The 25,418-nt window shown below is 50.3% G+C and overlaps 1 protein-coding gene across 5 annotated transcripts in view; it reads right to left on the bottom strand.

Annotated features, from left to right (window-relative positions):
• The window catches only part of HIVEP3 (HIVEP zinc finger 3), a 454,010-nt gene that overhangs the window by 153,782 nt on the left and 274,810 nt on the right, over positions 1–25,418 (bottom strand). For all 5 annotated transcript variants that reach the window (XM_074376695.1, XM_074376700.1, XM_074376698.1 and 2 more), the window contains one exon: positions 9,003–9,083. The gene's annotated coding sequence lies outside the window, so the exon portion shown is untranslated. The remainder of the gene's footprint in view (positions 1–9,002; positions 9,084–25,418) is intronic.

Raw genomic sequence — 25,418 nt, 5'->3', positions numbered from 1 at the left:
ATAGGTTGACAAGAATGTTGTGACCAGAGGCTCACAGGAACCTAACCCCATATTTCCCCTAGGAACAATGGTTCAGTGTTCACTAATTCAGTGTTTGTGGAACTTTGTAGAACTTAACTACTGTGAATAACAAGAATCAATGGTACTTTTCTAGATACACAGATGTATACCATCTGGAATCCACTTTCTACATTCTTTTGACTTCTTTTAAAAAAATAATCTTACACTATTATGTGAAAAGCATCTTTCTGACCCATAAACACAGTTCTCTAGATGGCTACATCTCCATGAGCATTTGTTTACTGAGTAACCTAGTGATGGACAATTTGGTTGTTTCCAAATTCACTATTATAAACAACACTATGGTAAACAGCCTTATTGGTAATAACAAAATAGCCAACATTTATTGAGTACTTACTGTGGGCCCAGCCCTGCTAAGAGTTTTATAAAGTATTATCTCATTGAATTTTATGTATAAGTATATGTGTAAATTTACACATATTTATTTACTTATATACATGAGTTTTATAAGTATCATCTCATTGAATATTATCTCACAACAAAATCTCATATCTCATATCTCACCTATGAAGGTGGTATTATTATTATGCCCACTTTACAGATAAGGACTCATGCTCAGAGATGTTAAGTAACTTTTCCAGGGTCACACAGCTTAAAACCAGGTCTCTGTGACCTCTGATGCTTCTCTCTTAATCAGTGTGCTTGTTGCCTTCTTCTACATACAATTCCAGGCACTTTTTGATTGTTTCCTTAGGATACCTGTTTGGAAGTGGACTGCTGAGTTGAAGGGGATGCACATTTGAAGATGCTGGTGCATATTGCTAAATCTCCCCTCTAGAAAATGTATCAATTCCCAATCCACTAACAGTGCTCAAGTGCCCCTAGGCCCCATTCCTTCCTTATCTTCCCAAGTATTTTCAGTCTTGGAAATGGGCCACCTGCAAAGTACATCTTGATTCTTTAACGATTATCCTCTGACTACTGGTGACCACCCTTCATATGCTTACTAGGCCCTGTATTTTATCATTTGCAAATTGCTTGTTCATATTCTCTGCCCATTTTTCTACCGATGATTTGTCTTCACTTCATTTACAAGCTCTTTCAATTTTAGTGCTATGAACCTTTTACCCATCATATACGTGTTGAAATACTCTTCTTAGTTTGTTATCATTCTTTAACTTTGATTTTCCCATAGAGTTTTTAATTATTTTCTTTCATGATTTCTGGATTTAGTTTTATATTTAAGGAAGCATTCCCTATTCCAATGTGATAGGAATATTTCCTTATTGTTTTTCTTCTGGTAACTTTCTGGCTTCCTGTTTTTTTTTCACCTAGGAAATACTTTGATTAAAGGACTGAATTTTGGATCTAGTTTTATTCTCTTTTTTTTTTATCTACAAATAGCTAACTGGTTGTCTTTATAGCATGTTAGGGATCATCTACCTTTTTATCTCTAATTCTAAACACCACGTTCATGTCTATTTCCAGCTGCTCGGTTCCGGTCCAGTGAGCCACAGGCCTCTTCTTTTACCAACATTGAATTTTTCTAGGCTATTTATCCATGTTGATTTTTCCAAATATACTTCATACTTATTTTATGAACAAATTTTGTTGGTATTTTAATTGGGACTTCATTTAACTTATAGACCAATTCATGATGCCTTCCTAAGTTTATTCTTGGGATTTTATGCTTCTATGTCTTTGGAGACTGGGGTCTTTTTCCTCCACGCTTCCTAACTGGCCCATATGGATGCCACCTTCTTCACGGAACCTTTCTCAATCAATCCTGCAAGAGACGATTGCTCCCTCCCCCAACACTGTGCCTTCCCCATGTCATTCTTGCATTTTCACACTAGATGACAATTATTAGTGAGACGGTGGGGCTCCTGGAACGTAGGGTCCCTGCATGGCCTATTGGTGCATCTCTGGCCACATCTGACAGGTGGTCAAAGCCATGGATATATTTGGAAGATAAATGAACAGATGAATGAGCAAAGGAATAAAAGGCATCTTCCTACAAAGTTGAAAGTGGAGTGAAACAACTCTATTATAAAAAAATCTACTTTTCCACGGGTTTCATTAGAAAACAAAAGGTGCGTCTTTGGCTAAATTCCCAAGACCAGATCAGAATCAGAAAAGTGGTGGCTGCCAGAAGGATGGGCCATGTGCAGCTGCCCCAGCACCTCTCCCCAGAAAGCCCCACCCTCACTGAGCAGTCCGGGCACTTCTCAGGAAGGCTCTTGAGGCACTGAGAACAAACCCTCCAGAAGAAGAAGCACAGGCACTCCCTGTATGCCTGCTGCTCTGCTTCGGCTTTTTGAAAAACACTTTCCCTCAAGATACAATAACCCTGAAAGGTTGGTATCATTCATCCCATTTTGCAGATGGGGAAACTGAGGCTCAAAGAGATGGAGCCCCTAGCAAATGAGACTGGCAGGATCTGAGGCTGTGGGACCCTAAGGACTCTGCCTCTCCCACAATAATGTCCAGAGCACCAGAGTCTGGGAGACGGAGGGTCCCCGACACAGAGAGGAGTCCTACATGGGGTCAGAGAGAAAGGGTCCTGCCCTCACTAAGCCAAGATAGTCCCTAGAGAACATTTTTCCTCCAGAGCAGCATGTGATCCTATGGATTGTTCCTGAAGAGCATCGGACTTGGGTCAAAGAGCCACTGTCCGGGCTGGGGATGTTTTACACAGGCTGTATTGTGACTATGGGACTAGGGTCAGGGGAGGGGTGGGGGAGGGGTTGGTCTCCAGCACACATCTGGGGGACGCCCTTCCGTTTCCTCCTTCTAGCCTGCCCAGGGTTGGCGTTTCTTGACTTGGCCCTGCAGGCCCCTCCTGGGAGCCCAGCCAAGCAGCCACTTCCTTATTGGGCTGGCGGCTGCTGGGCAGGCCTCAGCTGACTTCTAAGCCTCGATCAAAGCTCCAGTTTCTCATGAAGGACGTGGGTTGGGGACCAATACATTTACTGGTCTTGGCACTGTGTCTGGCCCTGTTTGGGCCCCAGGGACATGGAAATGAGTAACCTACTGGTTTCCTGCCTTGTGGCTACATTCTGCTCAAGAGGCAGATCATAAGGAAAGTTTCCAACCCTACCTTGGTGCCTCGGTAGAGATATCTAAGTGCTGGGGGAGCCTGGACTTGGAGAGAGTGGGGTGGGGAGCTAGAGCAAGCTGTGAAGGTCAGGTGTCAGGTGAAGGCATGTGGACTTTACCTCACAGACAAAGAGAGCCTTCCTGCATTTTGAAGCAAGAGGCTCCCATGATCAGGTTGGTGCTTTAGAAACAGACCAACTAGCTGTTTTTATTTTTAGTAAACATGAATGACTTTGAAGGTGAAAATGAAAGTATCTCCATTTTGAAAAACCAATACCAAATGTAAGGAAACACAGAGTAGATGGAATGAATCAGGTTTAACTGCTTACCTAGATGGGTCCAAGGAACAGAAACAGCCTTGGACTTGGGGTGAGAGAAACCCACTTCTTGTTCAAGTCCCTGCCACTTACTTGCTAGGGGGCCTTGAGCAGATTACTTGCCCTTCTCAGCCTCAGTTCCCTTGCCTGTAAAATGGGAATTCTGTCACCCAATACACAGGGCTGTCATCGGGACGAAGAAGGATGTCAAAGGACATTGTAAATTTGTACATACTTGACAAAGGTAAAGCATTAAGGGGAGGCTCTGGAAGGCTCTCTCTATATACCCAGGGGCATTTCAGACGCCCAGCTGCCCTGCTGCAAACTCACCACCCAGCAATTTCTCAGGAAATCTCTCTCAGCTGTTCCAGTTCAAATCCAAGCCTGTCCTGTAAAAACACGGCCCCATCCAGAGAAGCAATCGCCCATGTGTTTGGTGGGCCACCTGCCCGCCAGGTCCAGCCTGCTGGGCTGGTAACGTCAACAACGGCCCCTTCCTAGTGAGAGAAGGAACAGGGAGCTGGCTTGTTCTCTGAGAGCAGAGGACTGGCCGGTGATGAGGAACATTTTAAGGTGGGACACTTCTTCCTGCGCTGTCGGCAGCTGTCCACATAAGGCGTCCATTATGTGCGGCCCCCAAGGCCAGCGGGCCTGAGAGGCTCAGCTAAAATTAGTGTAAAATGTGCACCCGCCAGAGACCCAGAACATCCGTAGGTCAGGTGCCTGCAGCCAGCGCCCTGGCAAGAGCGGGCCAGGGGGCCCAGAACAGCTGTGACAGCAGCCGCCTCCGGTTCCTCTCGGGCACAGGGACGCCGGCCCCGCCCGGACACCTGGTTCAACAGCTCAGCCTGAGTTAAAAAATAGGACGCAGAACACAACCCCAAAACTGTTTTGAAAATAATCTGCGTATGTGCATAGGAAAAAAAAAAGATGGGAGAGGCATTCACTAAATATGTAAGAAGCAGTGTCAAATGTAGAACAGTGGGTGAATTTTTTCTTTTCCTGTGCTTTCCAAAATTTTCTCCATAAATAGGTATTACTTTTTCAATTAGAAGAAAACATGATAAAAGATGCTGTCAGTGATATGTTTATATTAAATTTAATTTAGTGTATATTTAAATTTGTAAAAATGATTAAATTGGATATACTTACAGGTGTATAGCCCATATATGTGTGTAACTACGTCTATATATCTAGTCCACTGGTGTTGGCAGCTTTGAAACCTAGAATGTTAAGCCTGGCTGGCATTAAAAATCAACATTCTCCAGTTCTTCATTTTATGGAGAAAACTGAGGTCCCAGGAAGCCGAGAAACAACTTTTCACTGAGTCTTGTTCTTAACGGGAGTTTCCCCAAACTTTAATTCTGTAGCTGCTTTTATTCCTACTTTATGGAGATGGAAACAGGTACAGAATCAATTCACCTAAGGGCGCCCAGCTAGGAAACCACAGAGCTAAGTCCCAGCCCTAGTTTCCCATGCATAGCCCATCGAGCTGGAAGGAAGGAAGGATCTTAGAAAAACATCTATTCCCGGAAGCCTCAAACATTCAGAAAGCCAAGAGTGTTTTGAATTGTCTTTCCTGAGCCCCTCCTGGGTGGTACGAGCCTCCTCTGCCTCTGGGGAACCTGTGGTCCTGTTCCCAGATGGGCCTCTGGGAGCCTTTGAAGGAATGGATGACAGAGGTGTACGGACACAAAAGTCATGGCCCCCTCCCTTTCTTGATGTGGGACAGGTCGGGTGGGGATGGCCTGCAGGGGAAGGTGGGCAGGTGCCACGTCTTTGGAACAGAAAGGGTCAGCCTGAGAAGCTGCCTTTCAGACTCTGCCTTCCTTATCTGGTTCCCTCCAGCCTTCCAGTGCTCAGATCTGGCAGGGCCGCCAAGCAACCCCAAGTGCTGGTACCCAAGGCCTCTGTTCCAGCTGCAACCTCCATCCGCAGGGCCTGTCCCGATTCTCATTTTCTGTCCCAACTCTTTCAGGGCCCAGTTCATCCATGCCGTGTGTTAGTGAGAGCGTTTATATTGAGTGCCTACTATGCGCTTGAGCGAGACAGGTATGGTCCCAACCCTGTTGGTGTTTCTAGTTCTTAGAGAGGGCTTAGTGTCTGGCTATACCAGGTCATTCAAGCATGGACTCTGAGGCCAGACTGCCCGGGTTCAGCCTGGCTAGGCCACTTCCCAGCTGTGTGTCTCTGGGACAGTTATGCAGCCTCTCTGTGCATCAGTTCTCCTCATCTGTAAAAGAGGATGATAACCGCCCTGCCTCATGGCTTTGTTGTGTAGGTGTAGTGTAAATCCATACAAAACACTTAGAGCAGTGCCTGGCACCTAATAGGTGCTCGATAATCATTGGTTTTGATAATTCTTCTCATTATTACCGTCTGGTTCAGATTTCCTCCTTATGCTGCCCTCTTACTCCTGCCTTCTGGCTGCCCCTCCTCTACAGCCACAGAGCACTTTGAATGCTTCCAATTAGAGCATCAGTAGCTATGTGATACGGGCCTTTGGGGCCTGTCCACCCTGTCCTCTGTACTTGGGGCAGGGAACACGTTTATTCATCTCTATCCCAGGCCCCTGCACAAACACACCAGTAACGTCTCCAGGACTACTTCTGAGTTTGTGGGTAACACGTGTCCTCAACTCCAACCAAGAAAAGCCTCAGAAGCTCCGTGCTGCCCTGGGCACCAGAGGATGCACACCTGGCCGTGTCTCAGAGCACACTGACATCCCTCTTGAGCTGTGAAGCCTGGCCAGGATCTGACCCTCCCGAGCTGACAAGGGGGCAGGCACCAGGCTTTTCTGGGACAGGGAACCATGCAGGGCAGGTCATCATAAAATTCATCACTGATGCGCCACCGGTCAGGATGTTTCCCACAGCGATGCCTTTGCACCTGCTGGCCCCTTTGCCTGCAAGGCCCTCGCTCCCTTCCCTCTTGATCTCTCCTACTCATCCTTCCAGCGCCGGCTCACATGCCCCCTCTTCCACAACGCTCTTCCTTTCTTACAGTGTGTTGCTACTTGTTTACATGTCCCTTCTAGAGAAGGGACCATCTTATTCCTGCCTGGGCCCCCAGTGTACCAGAGCCTGAAACAGAGGAGGTGTCAGGAAAGATCTGCTGAACAAACTTTTCAAAGCAAAATCAAGTCCACTGGCCTACCTGCCTGTTAAGGCACAGGTGCAAACTGCACATGCCACCTCCCACGGGCCTTTCCAGGCTACCACAGCCCATCGGTGGCCACCTGCTCCATCACAGGGAAGTAGCTGGGGGAGCAGCACAGAATGGAAGTGTCCAGGTGACCCACTGGGCTGGCCTTTCACATGAGCTCTGGCCTTGGATTCTGGCCCCACACGCGGAGGTGGATATTTAGGAGATGAAGACCCTGAGACTTGGGCAGTGACACTGCTCCCCAGGGGAGTGACAAGGCCGGGCTGAAGTCCCACACTCTCGGGCCTCAGAGCCGACACTTTCCTCTGTCCCATGAGACGACAGATGTGAAGGCATTTTGAATTCTGCCAAGAAAGGAAACTGTAAAACTACCAAATTGCTAAGTGTTACCCACCACACAGAAAACGACTCTAGGGCAGGAGCTCCTTTGTTATGCAGTGGAGAGGAGAGGGCTGGGAAGGGCCTTGGTAACAGCACCGCATCCTTAGGGAGCGCAGCCCTGGGGGAGCAGCCTGGTGGTCTTCAGGGACAGGGGAAGAGGAGAGCTGGGTAGGGCAGGGAAAAGGGGCTCTGATGGGAAGCCCAGCAGCCCTCCACTGGAGAGGCCCCCAGCACAGGACAGGGACCCCAGCACTCCTGGGGTTGCTCTGCATCGGGAGACCTGAAGAGCCCCAGTGGGGCCACAGACACTTCAGTGAGGGCGTCCTGCCCTGGGCTTCCCATTGCTGATGTTCAGTAGGCTCTGATATGAGCCCCTGTCTTCACTCTCAGCTACTCCCGGGGCTCCTGGGAGTCCAGAGGCCTCTCTTGGCACCAAGGAAGCTGACCCTCTTCCTTCCTTGGTCATATAGGACCGAACCCAACTCCCTGGCCTGGCATTCAAAGGCCTACCCACTTTTCCCAGCCCCGTGTCTACCACTCTTCCTCTGTGCCTACACCTCAGCCACTCCACCTTTGCACTTGCTGTCTCCTCTGCCTAGAATGACCTTCTTCCATTTTTTATTTGGTGAACTTCTACTCATCCTTCAAAGCCCAGTTAAAGTGTCTCTTTCAAATGGCCTTTCTTTCTTTCTTCCTTTCTTCCTTTCTCTCTTTCTTCTCTTTCTCTCTTTCTCTCTTTTTTTAAATCTAAATACCTGGAGGAACTCCTTCTAAAGAACACAGGTGGTCCCATGGGGCCTTTCCTTCTTAGAAGAGGATTCTCCAACTCCTTCCACAGGAGGGAATGGGCTGGTTCCACCACAGGACTAAGGCAGGACCCGAACGCACAGGGAGTAGAGGCTGTGGCTTGTAACCCTCAAGTCGCACTGCCTTGGCTTCACCCTTCCTCCCTGGCCGCCCACCAGCCTAGTACTACGCCTGATCGGTTCCCACTGAGTGGGCGTGGCTCACTTCTGTGGGGCGGGGCTCAAATGGTCTTCTTTGAACCACCTCAAACCAAACCCAGACAGACTGGACCCCTCCCACCTTCACAGGTTTCCTGGACTGTGGCTATTTGTACATCATCTCCTCCTTCAGACAGGGCTCATCTCCTGGGCAGCAGTTCTGGCCTGCCCTGCCCATGAGTTTGCCCGGCACTCACTCCTGCACGAACGAAGGCCTCACTTAGGTTAGGTAACCTGGTCTCCCACCCCACATTGCCCCTCACCCAGCTTGATCTTCGCCCCCACACTCTGCTGCAGGCCCTCCCATGCTCTCAGCACATGGGCAGCCTCTGCCCTTCCCATTTGGGCAATGCAGCTGACAGTGACCATGGTGTGCCCATGACAGGGCAGGTGCAGGTCTGGTTACTGTCCATGTTTCAGTTCAACTTTAAGCACAGTTTGCTGGAAGGGACACAGGTCCCAGCCCCCCTTGCACACATGAACACACATGGCACACACAAAGCCCAGCGCAGGCTCTCCGTGGACCAGAGGTCCATAGAGCAATGGAAAAGGAGATGAGTCCTAGGGAGGGAAGGGGCAGACAGCTGCCGTCCCCACCATTCCTCCCCCCAGCCCACGACCTTGGCTGACCTGGAAGAGCTGGCTCATGGCCTGCCCAGTTCACTGAATCCTATCCCCTCACTTTTCAAGCAGGGAAGCAGAAACCCAGAAAGGCAGATTTTTGCTTGAGCTTTTCCTGAGCAGTAAAGGCTGACATAGGGTCAGAGCTGGTTCCCTGGATGCTGCCCCAGGATATGTTCTCAGCGCCAGATGCTGCCATCGGTCAGAATGCCAGCTTCAGGACTCTGGGCATTTGGCCACTTTTCCTGAAGTCTTGGTAGAATACAGGGCTCCATTCTCCTGCCAAGGCTGAAGTCAGTCCACCCTTCCTCTTGGCCACAAGCACGGCCTGTGTCTCAGGGCCGTGCTGAACTTGGTCCATGCCCCCGGTGTGAGGGAAGGATGGGGGGCTTACCTGCCGAGAGCCGGCCGTGGTCTCATGGTCGAGATATATCAGAGGCTTTTAAGAGCTGGGAGGGCTGTGTTGGAGGGAGGCCTGTGGGAAGCAGAGAATGTGAGAATATTATATCACTGCCAGCTGTCAACTTGCACTTGAGTTTTAAAAAATGCATCCCCAATGGTGAGCACAGCCTTGCTGAGAGTGACCTCACAGCCAAACTCCAGCCACCACCCCTTCTCCAACATAGACATCTCAGGGTCAAGAGCTGGCCTCCTGGGAGTGCCCCCTTGGCCGCATCACCCACCACACAGAGCTGGGTGTCTGCAGTTCACCTGCTGAACCCCTGCATTCTAATTCTGCTCTCCAGCTAAGAAACTCTCAGTTTCAAGCACTCCTTGGGGAAAACATCCCTCCATGGGCTCCCTGAGCACCTTTCATCATAATTCACTCATCCTTTCTTTCATTATTCATTCATTCATGCATGCAAGCATTCAATAGCCACTTGGGAAATCTTAGATGTTGGTGTCCGGTCTTAGGGAGACAGTCGTGGAAAGTGATAGCTCAGGTCTAGTAAGTCACTAGTAGACTCAGGACAAATGCCACAGGCTCCCGACCCCCAGCCTGGTGGGTTTCCTCCCTCTTCTCAGTGACCTCTGTCCTAGACACGGGACAAAGCACTTGACCCGTCACGCAGGACAGCACGATGCTTTCCACCATTTTCAGCAAGAGGACTTCCTTTTCGTGTGAAAATATTTCTCAAAACTCCTCCTAACTGTGCTCTTTATATCTCTTTATTGGGAAAATAAGGAACGATACAAACGCCACATGAACGTAATGCTTCACAATTAACTTGTATTTTAGTCATCACAGCACCAGCACATCTATTGAAATAATGGTTCCACATACTCACTTGAGACATGTTATTTCTGTCTTCTGGGCTTAAGGCTTTGACCTCTTGGGAATCCATTCACTCAATATTTGTTCAGTAGGTATCTGTGGAGCATCTCCGGGATGCCCAGCCCCGTGGCCCACCGGTTAGGGACTCTGGTACGGGAAAGAGTGGTGGCTCTGCAGTGAGGCATGTGCAATCTCCAGCCTGGCTCAGACTGGATGCGTGCCCTTGGGCAGGCCACTTAGCCTGTCTCCAGCTCAGAGTCCTCATGAGTCAAATGGAGATGATGACCCTGACACTGGAAAGTTGTTAGGAGGATGAAATGAGACAGCAGAAAGCACCCAGGTCAGAGCCCGGCATAAAGCAGAAGCTCAACAAACCCGAGGATTATCATCATCATCACCATTATCTTTATCACGGCCACTGCCAGTATCACCACCACCACCACCATCACGAACATCCTCATCGCTACCGCCAACAGCACCATCACCATCACTACTGTCATCCTCACCAGCACCACCACCACCATCACCCTGCTTCCCTTCTCTTTCTGAACCCCAAGAGGCCTGTCGTGGCCCCGTGAGTAGGATACACCGTTGTTACTACCTTATAAGAAGGTTGTTTGTATGCACATCTTCTTTTGCAAATTCATGCCTGTCTCTATAATTTCAGAGCTGTGTGAAACTGGCTAAGTTACTTAGCCTGTCTACATCTGTTTCCTCCTATGTAACATGGGACAACAGTTTTAGTAATTCATGGAATTCTTGCAATGAGTCAATGAAATAATGTATATAAAAATTCAATAGAATATCTGGGATGTGGTAAATGCTCACTAATTGCTGGTCATTGTTGTTGTTGCTGTTATTATGATCACTTCTCCTCTTAGCCTATGAGCCCCTGTAGGCACTGACCATTCCCTTTCCTCTCCGTCTCCCCAGAGTCTAGCACAAGGCCTGCCTCCCAACAGACATTAATGAATCCTTGCTGAAACAGCGTCGGAAGCTCACACAAAGTCAGATGCAAAATAACTCAAGGGACAAGGGGAAATGGCCAAGGATAGAGCCCTGATGGGACCCTGAAAAATTCCAGCAGACCTCCTGACGGGAGCTGTTTGTTACCCAGGCAGCCAATCTGCAGGCCTGCTAGGACCATGCCTTTATTCGTTCATTCATTCATTCATAAATTGACCAAATTTTCACTTTGGTGAAATAATAAACCCTCTCCTTTTTTTCTTCTATTTTAAAATCTTGTTTCCATCTGCCACACTAGTTAAGTCTTCACAAAAATGCTTGGAGGCAGTGTCCATTTTGTAAGTAAAGAAATGGAGGCTCAGAGAGGTGACAAGATTTGCCAAAGGGCACACAGCTGTCAAGGTCATGGTGGAGAGCAGACCAGGGTCCCAATCATGACCTGGACTCCTTCCCACTGGCCCCATGACATCTAGCACTTAACAAGTCCAGGATCACTCACTCTCACTGCTCAGTCGGCTTCTCAGCAAACAAAACTGAATTAAATTATTTTGGTGCTATTTTAACATGCCTGTTGGAAAAGAAAGGCTAGAAGTTCCATGAGTCAGGGACTAGGAGAGCCACAGCAGTGCAGGGCCAGTTGAATATCTGACTGCCGACCCTAGACTGCCTAGGTTCAAATCCTGACTCTGATGCTCATTAGCTGTGGGACATTGAACAGATGACTTGACCTCTCTGTGCCTCGATTTCTTCATCTATATGGAAAGGCTAATAATAGCTATCGGTGGGACTGTTGAGACAATTAAATGAGCTAATCTATGTACACTGTCTAGAATAGTGCCTGGTACATAGTACAGGTTAGTTGTAATTATTATCATTCGGGATGTATCCTGTGCACTTGAACAAGTCCTGGCACGTGGAAGATCCCTAAAAACACTTGTTGGAAGGTTGAGTGGATGAAATATTCCCTGGAAAGAGGTCAACAGCTGTGCCTCCCGTATGGATGAGTAAATTAAAAGAGTAGCTGGAGCTCTGGCCTTAAGAAATCTAGGGTCCCCCAGGTCCTGGATTAGCCAAATCCAGGAGGAAGGAGATTGATCATTCCAGGACTCAAAACCCTTTCTGCTTCACCAAGAAGTTTTCTATCCAATGAAGAGCAGTAAATAGGACTCATGGTTAAGAATATGGGCTCTTGAGTCAGATACTTAAATTCAAGTCCTCACTCTGTCACTCTGTTACTCCTAGCTGTGTGCTTACCTCCCAGTACCTACTTCAGTTTCCCTACCTGTAAAACGGGGATACCTTGGAGGGATGTTGGGTGGATTAGATGTCATATGGAGGAGGTAAAGCCTCCTATACCTGGCCCTGGTCCATGGCAAGAGCAATACTGAACCTAACAAGGTCACTGGCAGCTGACGGCGGTGGAGCCTGTCCAGGGGCCAGCTCGTCGTGTGCCAAGTGCTGCTTCCCCCACTCTCCCCCACGTGGGCTCCACATCCCTCTCCTAGGATTGCAACTTGTTAGAATAGCCTGGGCTCCACTCTCGCGGTTGGAAGGCTGCTGGGAAAAGGCACATTCTTTATTTGGCCTCAGTGCAGACTGGACTCCGTGGAGGCGAGACAGCTCCTCGGGAAATGGTCCTCTGGGAAAGGTGGTCTCCAGAGAATCCACCTGGAGCTTTCTTCCCAAGCACCAGCAACTCACCACCAGCATGCAGCTAGCTGCCTCTGGTGCGGTCCCTGTCCCTGCAGGGGGACTCCCCCATGCTCTGTCTGCCTGGCCAAGACCCCCAGGTTGGCAGACCAGCCTGCCTACGGGAAGAAATGAACATATATTGAGCCAGAAACTTTATATTCCTGGTCTTATGTAATCCTCAAAACAAGCCTACAGGTGGGCATCCTGAGCTCTCCAGGACCAGCTGTGAGACCCTGAACCAACTATTTAGCCACCATGTCTCAGTTTCCTCATCTGTGAGCCCTAGGTAAGTATCCTTACTCAGCAAGCCCATTTTGCAGAGAAGGGCGTGGAAGCATTGCAGGGAGGGATGTGCACTGTACGAGACTGTGTGACTAACAAGTGACAAAGCTGGAGCTGTTTGACTTCACAGTCCCATCCATTCATTCATCATCAATTCTTTTTGGAAGGCTCACCATATACTGTGCACTGGATCCAAACTCTCTCTTTTAAAAAATATATTCATATGCTCTTTTTCCCATCACTCCTAAGACCCTAACATTAAACCAATTCAACTTAACAAAGACACATATTAAGTCCTTTCTATGTGCCATGCACTGTGTGAGGCTCTGGTATTAAGGCTCATGTTGAATCCTCAGGACAATCCTGTGCAATGGACTGTTTTACCCTCTTTACAGATGACAAATGGACGAATCAGAGAGATAAAAGAACTTGCCCAAGCTCGCACACATGAAGCCTGATGGTAGCTTGCATCGTCTGAGCCCCAATCCACTTTCTTCCCTCCCACCTTGGTGCTCCATTCTCCCCAGGGTGCTCTCCCCTCCCCTCTCCACCCTGATGCATGGTGATGCAGGTTCTGGAAGTTCCAGTCAAGGTCAACCCCTTGACATCCCTCGCCCAGCGGAGAAAGACAGCTGCCAGTCCTGCTGGCCAGTGTCACCCTAACTGGACCTTCAGGGTTCTGTGCCTCCCTGGCTCCCCTACCAACCCCTGAAATTGATCGTTGTTTGCTTTTATATCTTATCTATTTCCAAAAACTATGTGAGGAAGATTAAAGAATAAAAGTGCAGACCAAAGCTTGAAACACTAGACAGAAGCAAAGTCTAAACATAAAGAAGCAGTGGAGGCTCGAGGCAAATGTCTTGAAGGACAACGCCCAGTGCTCACAGGTTTGGGGAGATGGGTGCTCTCACAGCACTGCTCATAGTGGAAGTCGGCAGAGTGCTTTTGGAAGACAATTCACAGCATGCACCAAGAGCTTTGCCTCACAAATGTCCATACTTTGGGAGCACAGCCATCTCAATTTCCAGGAATATAGTCCCAGGAAAAAAAATTCTAAGCAAATTCCACCCAGCCTTTTTTATGATACTGAAGCACTGAGGACTGAAAGCAAACCTAAGTGCTAATACATGGAAATGGCGAACAGTTCCACAAAAACTAGAGTCCATCTATACCTGGAGTTGGAAACTACAGTCTGAAGGCCAAATCTCACTGGCAGCCTATTTTTATAAATAAAGTTTTATTGGGTCCCAGCCGTGCCCACGCCTTTACATGTTGTCTGTGGCTGTTCTTGTGCTACATGGCAGACAGAGCAGCTGGGACAGAAACAGTACAGCCCAAAGAGCCTAAATTATTTACCATCTAGCCCTTTATAGAACTAGCTTGCTGACCTCTGATCTACTTGATGAAATTTTCTGTATCATTTAAGAATGTGATATTCTTAGATATCAGGTTGAGAAAAGCAAGCTACCAGCTTTCACATATAGGATGATTTATCTCACCTATTTAAAAAGAAAAAAATTCCTACAAACAAAACCACATGAAAACTGTACAGAAAAAAAAAACCCAAAGAAATAGATGAAAATATTATAGTTTTTGAGGAGTAGAAACACTGTAAGTAATTTTTGCTTTTTGCTTCCTTGTATTTATCTTGATTTTCTTAGTTCTTAGGAAATAAACAATTATTATATACTGGAAAAAATCACATTTTAAAAAGATGCATAGCTGACTATCTCAGCTCTGGGCATCCTGGTAGCCAAGGCAAGGAGTAAAACAAGATGAGTTCTATTGTCAGTAGTAGGAAGGAGCCTGGGAACTTGGAAAATCAAACCTCCTGGCCCATATTTCTGACAGGACATGGTTACCATGGTCTTTGTTTCAAGGGTAACAAGAAACACAGTGGACAACTTTCTGTTTGTTTTACTAATGTGCTGAAGCATTTTGTGCATATATGGCCAATCCTGAATATCGGCCTTCAAATGATGTCAAAGAGAAAATGTTAAGCTATGATTCTACACAGACAATTCTCCTAGTGGCCAGGGCAGTGTAGGAGTTTAGTGCAAGGAAAAGCTTATGGAATCTTGTGGAGAAAAAGCATCAATATATCCAGTGAACCCACAGGTTTTCTGCAGAGAGTTTTTTTCTTAGAAAATAAGAACGTACATTGAAGACCAGCATGTAAAACGGGTACAGATGGGGTGCCCTAGTAGAAGCTGAGTGGGGTACGTTTCACGTCGGTCCCACAATCCCCTCCAAGGCTGCTCCTGACGGGGTTCTACGGAGCCTCTGGGGCTCCTTGGCGCCCAGCTGGCAAATGGCTCCATCAAATCATCCCTCTGGGGACCTGTAGGGTCCCTGGTCCTTGGCCAGGTTGTGGGCACTGTCGAGAGCAGCAGAAAGGATGCTCTGTGCCCACAGGAGGCAGAGCCACGTCCTGCGGAAGACACAGCTATGAGGTAAAGACAAGGTTTCATTGTGAATATGAAAAAGTACTACTGATGACTGTGCTTTCATGGAGGGCCTTGAGTGGGGTGAGAAAGGACTTGGCATCCTGGGATGGCAGCTCCTGAGCAGTCTGATGCTCTGACAGGGGGTAGCAGGCTGACGCCCAGGGTGAGGGGGGTCCCTGGTGGATGGATAAGCCTAGAGGACAAATACGTGAACTCAGCGCACAGCCCTATTTCTGTGCAAGGCAGGAAGAGCAAGACATCATGAGCAGCAGGGTGTGGGACAGCACAAGGATGTGATTAAGAGGGGGCCCTGGACCAGATCTGAATCCTACTCTGCTACGTATTAGCTGTGCCCATGGGAATATCATTGACTCTTTCCACACCTCGGTTTCCTCATCTGTAGAAAAGGAAGATGGTAATGGTGTGATAGGGTTGTTGGGAGGATTAAATGAAACACTGCCTGCCAAGGGCTTAGCCCCTGACCTGCGCCGCAGTCAGCGCTCCACAAAGGTTTGCTATTTGCCCCAGGAGACCTGGCCAAGCCTGAAGCCTGCCCTGCCTGGGGGATGGTAAGCCTGGGCATCGACCTTCGATTCATGCAGTCTTGAGGAAAGACTCAGAAATGTTCTGAGACTGTCACCAGTTTCCTGTAATTGGTGAACGGAAGACACACTCAGCATTTCTAGAGCAGCTGGGAGAGGCCAGGAGCAGCCATCCCCAGGTGAGTGGCTCAGGAGGTCTCTAGAAGGACCTGACAGAATCCTCTGCCTGTCAGGGTGACATCAGAGAGGGGCTGCCTTTGTGGGGATCTGACCGAGTGCTCAGGTGTCCCCTGCTCTGAGTGGCCATCCCCGTGCTGTAAAGGTCATGCGCCTCTGACCTCGCGTGAGGGACGTGTAGCACGCCACCTCTGTTGGGTCTTCCAATCAGGCAGCATGTGCTACTTGGTGGGCATTTTCTGGGTTTTGGCCGCTCAGCACCCTATTCCCTACCTCTGCAACAGCAACCTGATTTTATTTTGGGGAATTAGTTCTTCCGGCCTTGGTGGACAGTAAAGCCAGGCTCTCTGCTCTCCGGCAGCCAAGGGGCTGGCAGGAGGCTGAGCTAAGTATATTCGGTGCTTCTTCCGTGCCCCTGAGTCTCCCATCTCTGCAGGGATGAGAGGACTGCCAGTGATTACTTCCTGTTTTCTGCTGCCCCAAGGGGCCCTGGGTTGTTTTCTGAGCCTGGTTCTCCAGGCTTCCTGTCAGTTCTGTGAGATTCTCATTATCCTTCCAACTTAACCCCTGTTTGTGTAAGCTGTTGAAAACCTGCTTCTGTTGCTTACGCCAAAGAGCCTTAGAAGGTGCAGAGAGGAATAAGTCAAAATGGCTTCCTTTGACACAAAAGGCCACGACCAGGTGCTCTGGCACCAAATGCAAACAGGAAAAGTTCATGTTGAATACAGACACCTGCTTTTTTTGGAGCCAGCCCTTCTCCAGGCCCAGGGGGTAAATTGTGATTAATCCAATCCTGCAATGGTGGTTTCATTTCATTTTCCATCGAGGGGTTCAGGCATGGGCATATGACTCAGGTCAGGCTAACGGGACCTATTACTATTGTTTTATAGCTAAAAGAAGTCTTTCTTGGGGTTTCTGGGATAGGGTTTCCTTGCTACTTAAAAGAGATTTTGGAAAAGATGTTATTCTGCACCACCCACCACCATGTCTGCAAATGGGCCCCAGGATGGTCTTATGACCTAGGGTGAGATGATGCTGACTTGGTGGGAAGATGGACAGGGGAGGGAAAGCTGGGAAGTGAGGATTCTTGACATCATTGGGCTGCCAGGTTATTCTGCTTTGGAACTGCCCCCTCCTCCAGGTTTCTGGAGTTTTTAAACTCCTGTTGTTTAAGCTACTTGTAGTTAGGTTTCTGTTACCTGCAGCCCAAAGCATCCCTACACCGAGTTAGAGCCTCAGACCTGGGAATGTGTCCCTAGCAGCAGGCTGGGAATGCAGCATCAAGGGCTAGCGACAGGAAGAAGCCTGGAGAAGGGAGTATCCAGAGGATGGATGGGCCCAAGCAGGGCCACTCACGGGTGGACACAGGGAGCCTCTGGCAGTGGTAATTCCTGAAGCTAGAAGAATGGCAGTACCATTTTATGGCAGTCTTCCTTGTTTGGGGCAAGAACCCAGCGAGAAGCTTGATGGCACAGGGAAGAAGATCCAGCCCAAAGTGGGGTTTGGGTGGAAGGGTAACAGCCAGTCAGGGTCTCAGGGTCTGGAGTTCACATGGGGCTCTGACCCTCGCAGGGAATTGGAGTCTAAGACAGGGAAACAGAGGCAGAAATTATGGGAAGTCAGTTACGTAGAATCACCAACATGGCAGAGTCTAGGGGAGGCTTCAGCTCAGTAAGTGCTCCCCTTCCACTGCCACCACTCACAGGGATGCCTGATGCAGAGTTCAGGACAACCAGGCCAGTTCTGGGCTCTGCCATCACCCCGGACACTGATGAGATGCTGACTACCTTGGCTCAGGTGTTGGACAGGCATGGTGGACGGATGGCACCTAAAGAGGTATGGGGAAGTCAGGGACGAACAGAGACTTAGCTCAGGAAGCAGCTTCCGTCAGGAGCTGGGAGAGCCCCAGTGTGATTTCCAGCATATGCCAATCTGAGTCTGATGGTATGTAAGCATCTAGTGCCTCAAAGAGACAGCCCTGTTCAAGTCCAAAGGGATGGCAGCTGGACCACACTCCTCCCTCCATCTAGTGCCTCCATCAGTGAGGGGATCAGGTGCTTCCTCCAGCTGCATCCTCATCTGCATGCTCTGCCTCTTCCCACCTCCCCTTCCCAGCCCCAAAAAAACCCCAGAAACAGTCTTCAGAGGATATTTTCAGGGCTGGAAAGATGCTAAAAGGTCATCTAATGCCATCAAAGGGCAAACAGAGGCACAGAGAAGAACAGGTGCATGCTCTTGCCCTGCTGTGTGGCCCTGGGCGATCAGCACCATTGCCAGCTTGGATATTGCACAGTTCTGCTTCAAGAGCACATGTGAAATGGTATATTAACTCTTCGGAGCCACGTGGACTGGCTCTAACCTTAGCTGGGAGTGAGGATCTGATATTTCCCTCCTTCGTCTCTCTGCGACAGCTGGGAACCCTGCACTCACCTGCAAGCTCAGTCCCACCCCTTGTTTTCGAACCAGTCCTCCCTCTTACAATCATTATAATCATTTAAAGAACCCCTGGCTCAGACTTCCCTGCCCTAATACTGTGCCCTGCTCCTGGAAACTGTCGCTGTCTTATTCCCAAGGCCCAACACCCACCTTATTCCTGGTCCAGCGCCGGGCTGCAGCCCCACACCCCAAGCCCAGTGCTGGGAGGGTGGTAACGTGATGGTGGCCAATAGTGGCTTACGAAGCACGTCCTCCCTGCCAGGTGCTCATCTGAGAATTTTACAGGGACTTTACCAAATCCCCAAAGACGGCTATGTCAGGCAGTTGTTATTATTACTCTCATTTTATGGATAAGGGGGCCAGCTTACCAAAGGTCGCTTGGCTGGTAAGTGGCAGTGCCCAGATGTCCCCCGACAGCCCACACTGGCCATTTCTCTGGACTCTGCTCTGCTGCAGGGCCAGGCTGGATTCCCCCACTGCCACCCGCTGGGCTGACCTTGAGCGCCTGCCCCGCCCGATGGGCATGGCTGATCTCAAGTCCTCGGCCTCTCTCTGCCTAGCACTTTAGGCCGCTGTCAGGTCCTTCAGAGAGGATGTGAGATTTGACAGAACCTAGAAGAACATGCAGAAGGCACTGGAGGGTGGGGGGCAGAGAAGAGGCCAAAAATCAAGTCTACTTGCGAACATAGGCCCATGATCGTGCATCCATGAGCTTGTCCCCTCTCTCACTCCCTCGGTGGCAGTCGCTGGGCTATAGCTTCAAGGTGATGGTGGCCAACCATCACCCACTGTTCAGGGGAAGCTGAGCAGCACAGTGAAAAAGCTTGACAGTCCTATGTTCAGACCCCAGCTCTATCCCTTAGTGTTCTGCGAGGTTGAGGCACGTCCCTGGGACGTGTGCCTCTTTCAGCCTCTGAGCCCCGCTGTGACATGGAGCTAATGGCGCCCATCTTGCGAGGCCTTCGTGAGGAATAGGAAATGCCTTCAACAAGTGCCTGGTTCTCCGTGGCACCTGTTCCCCTCAGCATTGGCTGTCTCCCAATGCCAGAGATGTCCTCTCCGGGCCGAGAGGCCCAAGCAGTCCCAGTGATGCCCACCATGTGGCGGGCAGGGCCCTGAGCACACTGGGAACGCACGCTGGAGATAAATACAGGGTCCAGGCACCTGTTTCTGAACAATGGGCTATTCTGGGGTTTTAATTGCTCATCAAGGGGAAGTCAGGCTGTGGGTAGTGACCAACCCTGCAGGGTCAGGACAAGCACTGGGGCGGCAAACACACACGGGGCAGGTGCAGAAACACCAGCCAACAGGTTATAAATCTCAGAATGTCACTGGCGGGGGGGGGCTTAAAAAGCCTCTGGGGTGACCACCCTCACAGCGTACGAATGGGGAGACTGAGGCCCAGCAGGGAGAGGGCTTCGATTCACTGCTTCGGCAAACGTTCACCAAGCATCTCTTTGAGGCTTGGCTCCATGCTCAGCCTCAGGGACCTGACAGTGTGGGGAGACAGAGGGCACATATACAATCCCAGTGCCTTGTGACAACCGCCAGGAGGAGGCAGGGCCAGGGCTGCGGGAGCACGAAGGAGGCACACCCCCCTAGTTGTCTGGGTCATACATGCATCCATTCACCTATGGGCTCGGGGCTTGTGGGTACCAGGCACTGCTTAGGTGCTGGAGACACAGCCCCGAATAAAGTTCAGTCCCAGGCCTCTCAGGGTTTACAGTCTCACGGCAGAGAAACGTAGTCACAGTTAAATGAAGAGGGGCATGACAGAACATCAGGGCTTGTGATGCTACAGAGAGAACTACAGCAGGATAAGGGGACAGGGGACACCTGCCGCTGGGTGATTTTTTATGGTAAATGATCAGTGGATGCCAATTATGAAAAATTAACTCCAGCACATGAACTAGGCAAGGCAATGAATGCTCTGCCTTTCTGAGTGAGAAGGGGAACCAAGGCCCGAAGACAACCTGCCTAAGGGTCACCAAGAACCAGCAACAGTGTCAGAAACTGCCCCAGGGCTCTTGTCTCACAAGCCAGAGCTGGTGCCCCTCACGGTGTACTCCCTCTCTGCCCACAGCCACTGTCCCTCCCTCCATCCTCCCCGGGGGTTGGGGAAAGCACCAAGCAGCTCTGTGGGGTCGGGGCCAGAGCCAGGCCCCTTCAGCCACCAACTCCTGGCTTGCCGATCGCCCAACGCCAGCCTCAGGCAATGAAGACTGACAGCCAGATCCTCGGCCATCCAGACACAGCAGACTTGTCCCTCCCCTCTGTCACCTCCCACCAATGTCAGTGGTGTGTTGCTATCAGACACACATGGTCCCTCCACTTCTCAGCTGTGTGACCTTGACAGGCTCAGCAGAGCATGTGCCAAAACCGGCTGTTGAGCTGTGCTCACAGGGCCGTGGGGGCCGTGGGGGGTTAAATAAAGCGAGGTGTAAAGTGTCCACCAGCGTCCGTGGTCCACAGTGGACTGGAGAGGGCGGCCACCTTCCCTTCCTGCGTCGGTTCCCTCCCGCCCTGCACCTGGCCCGCAGCCCAGAGCATCCCTCTCCTCCGGGCTCCCGCAGCCCTGACAGCGCTCATGTTCTCTTCCTGTGTCTGCTGTTGGTCCCTGAATAAGATCGCCAGCGCCCAGAGAGCAGCCGCTGGCTCCTGTGTGTCTCTAAGCCACCATCTGGGGACTCAGCTCAAAATCAGTCACTGCTCCATCAACAATTCCCCGCCCCCCGCACCATGCACTTTCCAGCCAGGAAAGCTGAACTTGAAGAGTAGTGGGGAAGGTAGAACCGTGGCGTCAGAGTCAGTTTCTTTACCAGCCTAATGACCCTGGGCAAGTTAACTTGTTTTTCTTTTCTTTTCTTTTCTTTTTTTTTTGTAAATGAGGATAATAATCAGTGACCAAGTTTCTGCAAAATTATATGGTGATTTTAATATTATTGTTTCCATTAGAGAATCATAGGTTGAGACCAGAGTTTATTCCATTTGTAACCTGGTAGTACAGTCCTTTCCACAACTCTCTGCCCGCTGGGCATCCTCGTCTAGTTGAACTCTCCTGTGACAGGGAACTCACTACCTGCTGGGCAGTCCCTGCCATGTTTTGACTGCTTCTGAGCATTAGAAACTTTGCTGCCTGTTGTTTGACGACCTGCCATGCCGAGTGCAGGACTGAGAGCAGAGAGATGAGTGGTGGTGAACAAGCCTAGGGGAGACTCTGGGGGGAGGTGCGGGATGATGGTGGGAGTGCGCTGGGAGCTGAGAGCACCCGGAAACCACACCTCTGGTCACTGGGCCAGGGGGCACTCTCTGATGTAGCCCCTCCACAGGCTGTCAGCTCCTCTTTGCAGATAAGCTCCCACAAATGGTGTCCATTCTGCCCAAGGCTTCAGAGCCAGCCCAGCCTTTCCAGAAGACATCCTGCCTGAGCTGCCTTCTGCCCCGGGTGGCTCAGCCACCGGACCGCGGGGCCCTGGGTTCTCAAGCCACAATGTATGATTAATAACTCTGATGAGCTCACCAGCCCACGGAGGGAGGGGTCGATCCGAGGGGAGGCCAGAGGAAGGCTGGTTATGGATTTTAACCCTCTGATGTTACTGGCTGGGAATTTAACATCAATAATTCAAAGCAGTGGGGAGGAGAGGTTGAAAAAAAATGCGAGAGAAAGGGAGGTAAGGACAGAAAGGGAGAAAGGAAGGGAAGGGATGCGAGAGGGAAGGAGAAAGGAAAGGAAACACAGACGTGTTTACTGAGTGTCTCCCAGGTGCCACTTTTGCCTCCTTTGGCTCTTTTTAAGCCCCATTGAAATCTGTGAAGCAGGTACCCTCGTTACCCCCATTACCCAGATAAAGAAACTGAGGCTCAGAGAGGAAAATGGAAGGTTTCAGGGGCTGGTGGGGAGGGGATATAGAAAGAACGTAGGTTCTGCCTACAACACCTTGACTCTGTGGAACCAGGTGAGGGAACACAGAGAAAGCCAGCCTGAGTACATCCAGCCCCGGTTCACCCTCTGGGGCTGATGTCTGGTGAGATGAGTTTGGAGGGCTTTGCCCCAAAGAGAGAAAGCTTGGCCTTCTGGACAGCACCAGAACTTTGTTTCAGGAGCTGAAAAAATTAACTGCTATATTTAAAAGCATTGTTCGGTTGCTATGGTAACAGAGGGGCTAAGAATAATATAAAAAGACGATGATATGCCAGGTTGTCACTGGCAACCCAATTTTAAGGGTGTGTGTATGTGTTTTCAAAGGGGGTGGGGAGGCAAAGAGGTTCAGACTGTCTTCCCCGCTCCCTCCGGCACCATCTGCCCCAGCATCACGTCCAAGATGTAGCCAGGCCTGGGATCTCATGGGTCGGCCCGAGTCAGGGGGACCTGGCACCTCCTGGGCCTGAGCCGAAAGATAAAGGTGGTTTTCATTTCCTAATTGCTATCCACTCCTGGCAGCATCCCCTCCCCCATGGCCTGGGCAGCATCCCTCAGCTGTGGAACCCCAACCAGAGGTACCTCTCAAACAGATGGCCCCAAAATAGCGTCTTTTCTCCAACCTGGGAGCTTGCAGCCAGCCTGGCAGACTCCCTGGGGACCACCAGGGAAAACAGATGGTCGGGAGAGAAGAGCAGGAGACAGATTTATTGATCTGCAGCCTGGAAGTCAGGGCGGGATGTCAGGCTTGGGCAGATATGGGCACAGAGTGGCCCCAGCTCTCTGAGGAGTCCTGGAGACAAGCACTAGGTCTAACCTCATCCAGAGCCTGGACCCAGGTGACCTGGAGAGGATTCACAGCCGGTATGATGAAGGACAGGAGGGTGGATGGGGACCATGGATCCTTGTACACTGGCCAGCTGCTTGTCAGGGCTGAGACGGGAGCACTCATGGGAGGCATGGAGGAGTGAGACAGTAAACAAAATCCCCAGGGCTGTTCATTAACAGTCACATTTTTATCTCTGTCACCATCATGTAGTTTGGAGGGATGCTGTGAAATCAGCCCAACCAGGGTCCCCACGTGCTGCTGTGTGACCTCAAGCAAGGCCTTTAGCATTTCTGGGCCTCAGTCCTACAAAAAGACAATCTTTTTTTTTTTTTTTCAAGACTGTGGTTGGGCCTCGGCAAACTGGAGTTTATAAACCGCCGGGCCTGGCACACAGGCTATCTTCAGTGGACAGCACCTCCCACCAGGAGAAACCTCTTACTTTAGCAATTCTTTATTCAAGCCAACCCCGAAGGCCATGGGAGCACCTATGGGAATAAATGAAAAATGAGGTGCAGCTGGGGAGGTGCTATCACACAGAGATGGCCAGTGAGGGCCCCCAGAATGGCTGGATGTGTGTGAGGGGCCAGGGAATTCTGAAGGAAGAGGAAAGACTAGTAGAATAAGGAGGAGAGGGAGAGGGAAATACATTCCAGGCAGCCGAATGGCGTGAACAGAGGCAGGGAGGAGGGACAGCCCAAGGAGGGTCTGAGAGCAGGGATCGGGCTCACTAGGCCCAAGCCTAGCGGCAAGGAGGGGGGTCACTGGAGAAGGGACATGATCAGATCTGTGTTTCAGAAGGACCCCATGTCCAGCTCAGCAGGGAAGTGAGATGGGCCGGGTGAACTGGAGGCAGGGAGGCCCATGGGGATGCTGGTACAAGAGTTAAGGCCAGAGATGAAGGGCCCTGGGCTAAGGCAGGACAGGGCTTTACAGTTCACAAGGTGCACCTGTGCCCATTTCCTCATTTGATCAAGCCAGGATGGACAAAGGGTACAAGCTCTCTCCCATCCCTGCCTACAGGGCTTCCCACAGGCTGAGGGCACCCACCGCATACAGGGTAGCTACATATGGACTCCCAAGCAACCCCTAGAAGCAGGCAAGTCCAGGAGAGGCCCAGACGAGGCAGAGGTCTCATGGGTGGGTGGAGTCAGGGAGGACTTCCTGAAGGAGGAGCAGTGGAGAGCATTCTGGGCAGACATTATGGCACAAGTAAAGTCTGGTGGGGGGACTGGTCATAGTGCACTGGACCCTGTTGCAGCTGAGGCCTCCTGCAGGAGAGTTGGGAGAAAGCAGATTGGAAGTCTGGGCAGGGGTGGGTCATGCAAAGCCATGAATTCCAGGTTGAGAGATCGCACTCCCCTTTGGGCAGTGAAGACCTATAGGGAGCTGAGAAGGGCTGAGGCATGATGGGGAGATGTGAGCGAAGTCAAACTGAATCAGACACATCTAACTCTTTATTACTCTCCCCAACTCTCAAACATAGGCTCCTCCTTCTTCCCGGGCTGTGAGTGCCAGCAACAGACATCAGACCTCAAGCAGCATGTCCTGAAAAATGGGTATGTTTTCAACCTGGGCCTCATGGAAGTTCAGGCTGAGTCAGCCCACTGGCAGAGAGTTGTCCCAAGTGGCTCCGCATCTGGAGACCAGAACAGGGGCAGAGGTCTCAGGGCCAGGGTAAAACCATGAAGCTTGGCCTTTCTCTCTCTCTCTCTCCCTCCTTCAATAAATATAATTGAGCACCTACGTGTGTCAGGCACTGTTCTAGGTATTGAGTCAGATAAACAAAACTTCTCCTAGGGCTTATATTCAAACTGGGGAAGCAGACAACAGTCAACAAATAATGGAGAAGAGTATTTCAGGCAGGGGGAATGGAATATGCAAAGGTCCTGAGGCAGGAATGAGCTTGGTGTGTTTCCCTGACTCCTCATCTAGCGCTCTCAGAGAAAAGAAAGGCTCAGAGAGGTTGGGTGACTTGCCTGGAGTCATGACTAGTGGCCAAGAAACGGTAGAGGGCAAATTTGCTGCCTACTGGTGGAGGGCTTGTCCACCACTGTGTGGGCAACTGGCCACGTTTCAGGACGTGGGCTCCAGCCAGGGTGTGGGCACTGACTGCTGACTGTCGGGGGAGGCCCATTTGGTGATGAGTCAGTTATCTGGCCAAAAATAATGACTGACTGCCTACCACATGCCCAGTGCTGGCTGTGCGGGGCCCGGGCATGTAGCAGGGCATATATGGACAGAAGT

This window comes from Camelus bactrianus, chromosome 13, assembly GCF_048773025.1.
Source record: "Camelus bactrianus isolate YW-2024 breed Bactrian camel chromosome 13, ASM4877302v1, whole genome shotgun sequence".
NCBI classification, from domain to species: Eukaryota; Metazoa; Chordata; class Mammalia; order Artiodactyla; family Camelidae; genus Camelus; species Camelus bactrianus.
The sequence above is the reverse complement of the archived record's forward strand: the minus strand, read 5'-3'. Positions and strand labels throughout refer to the sequence as shown.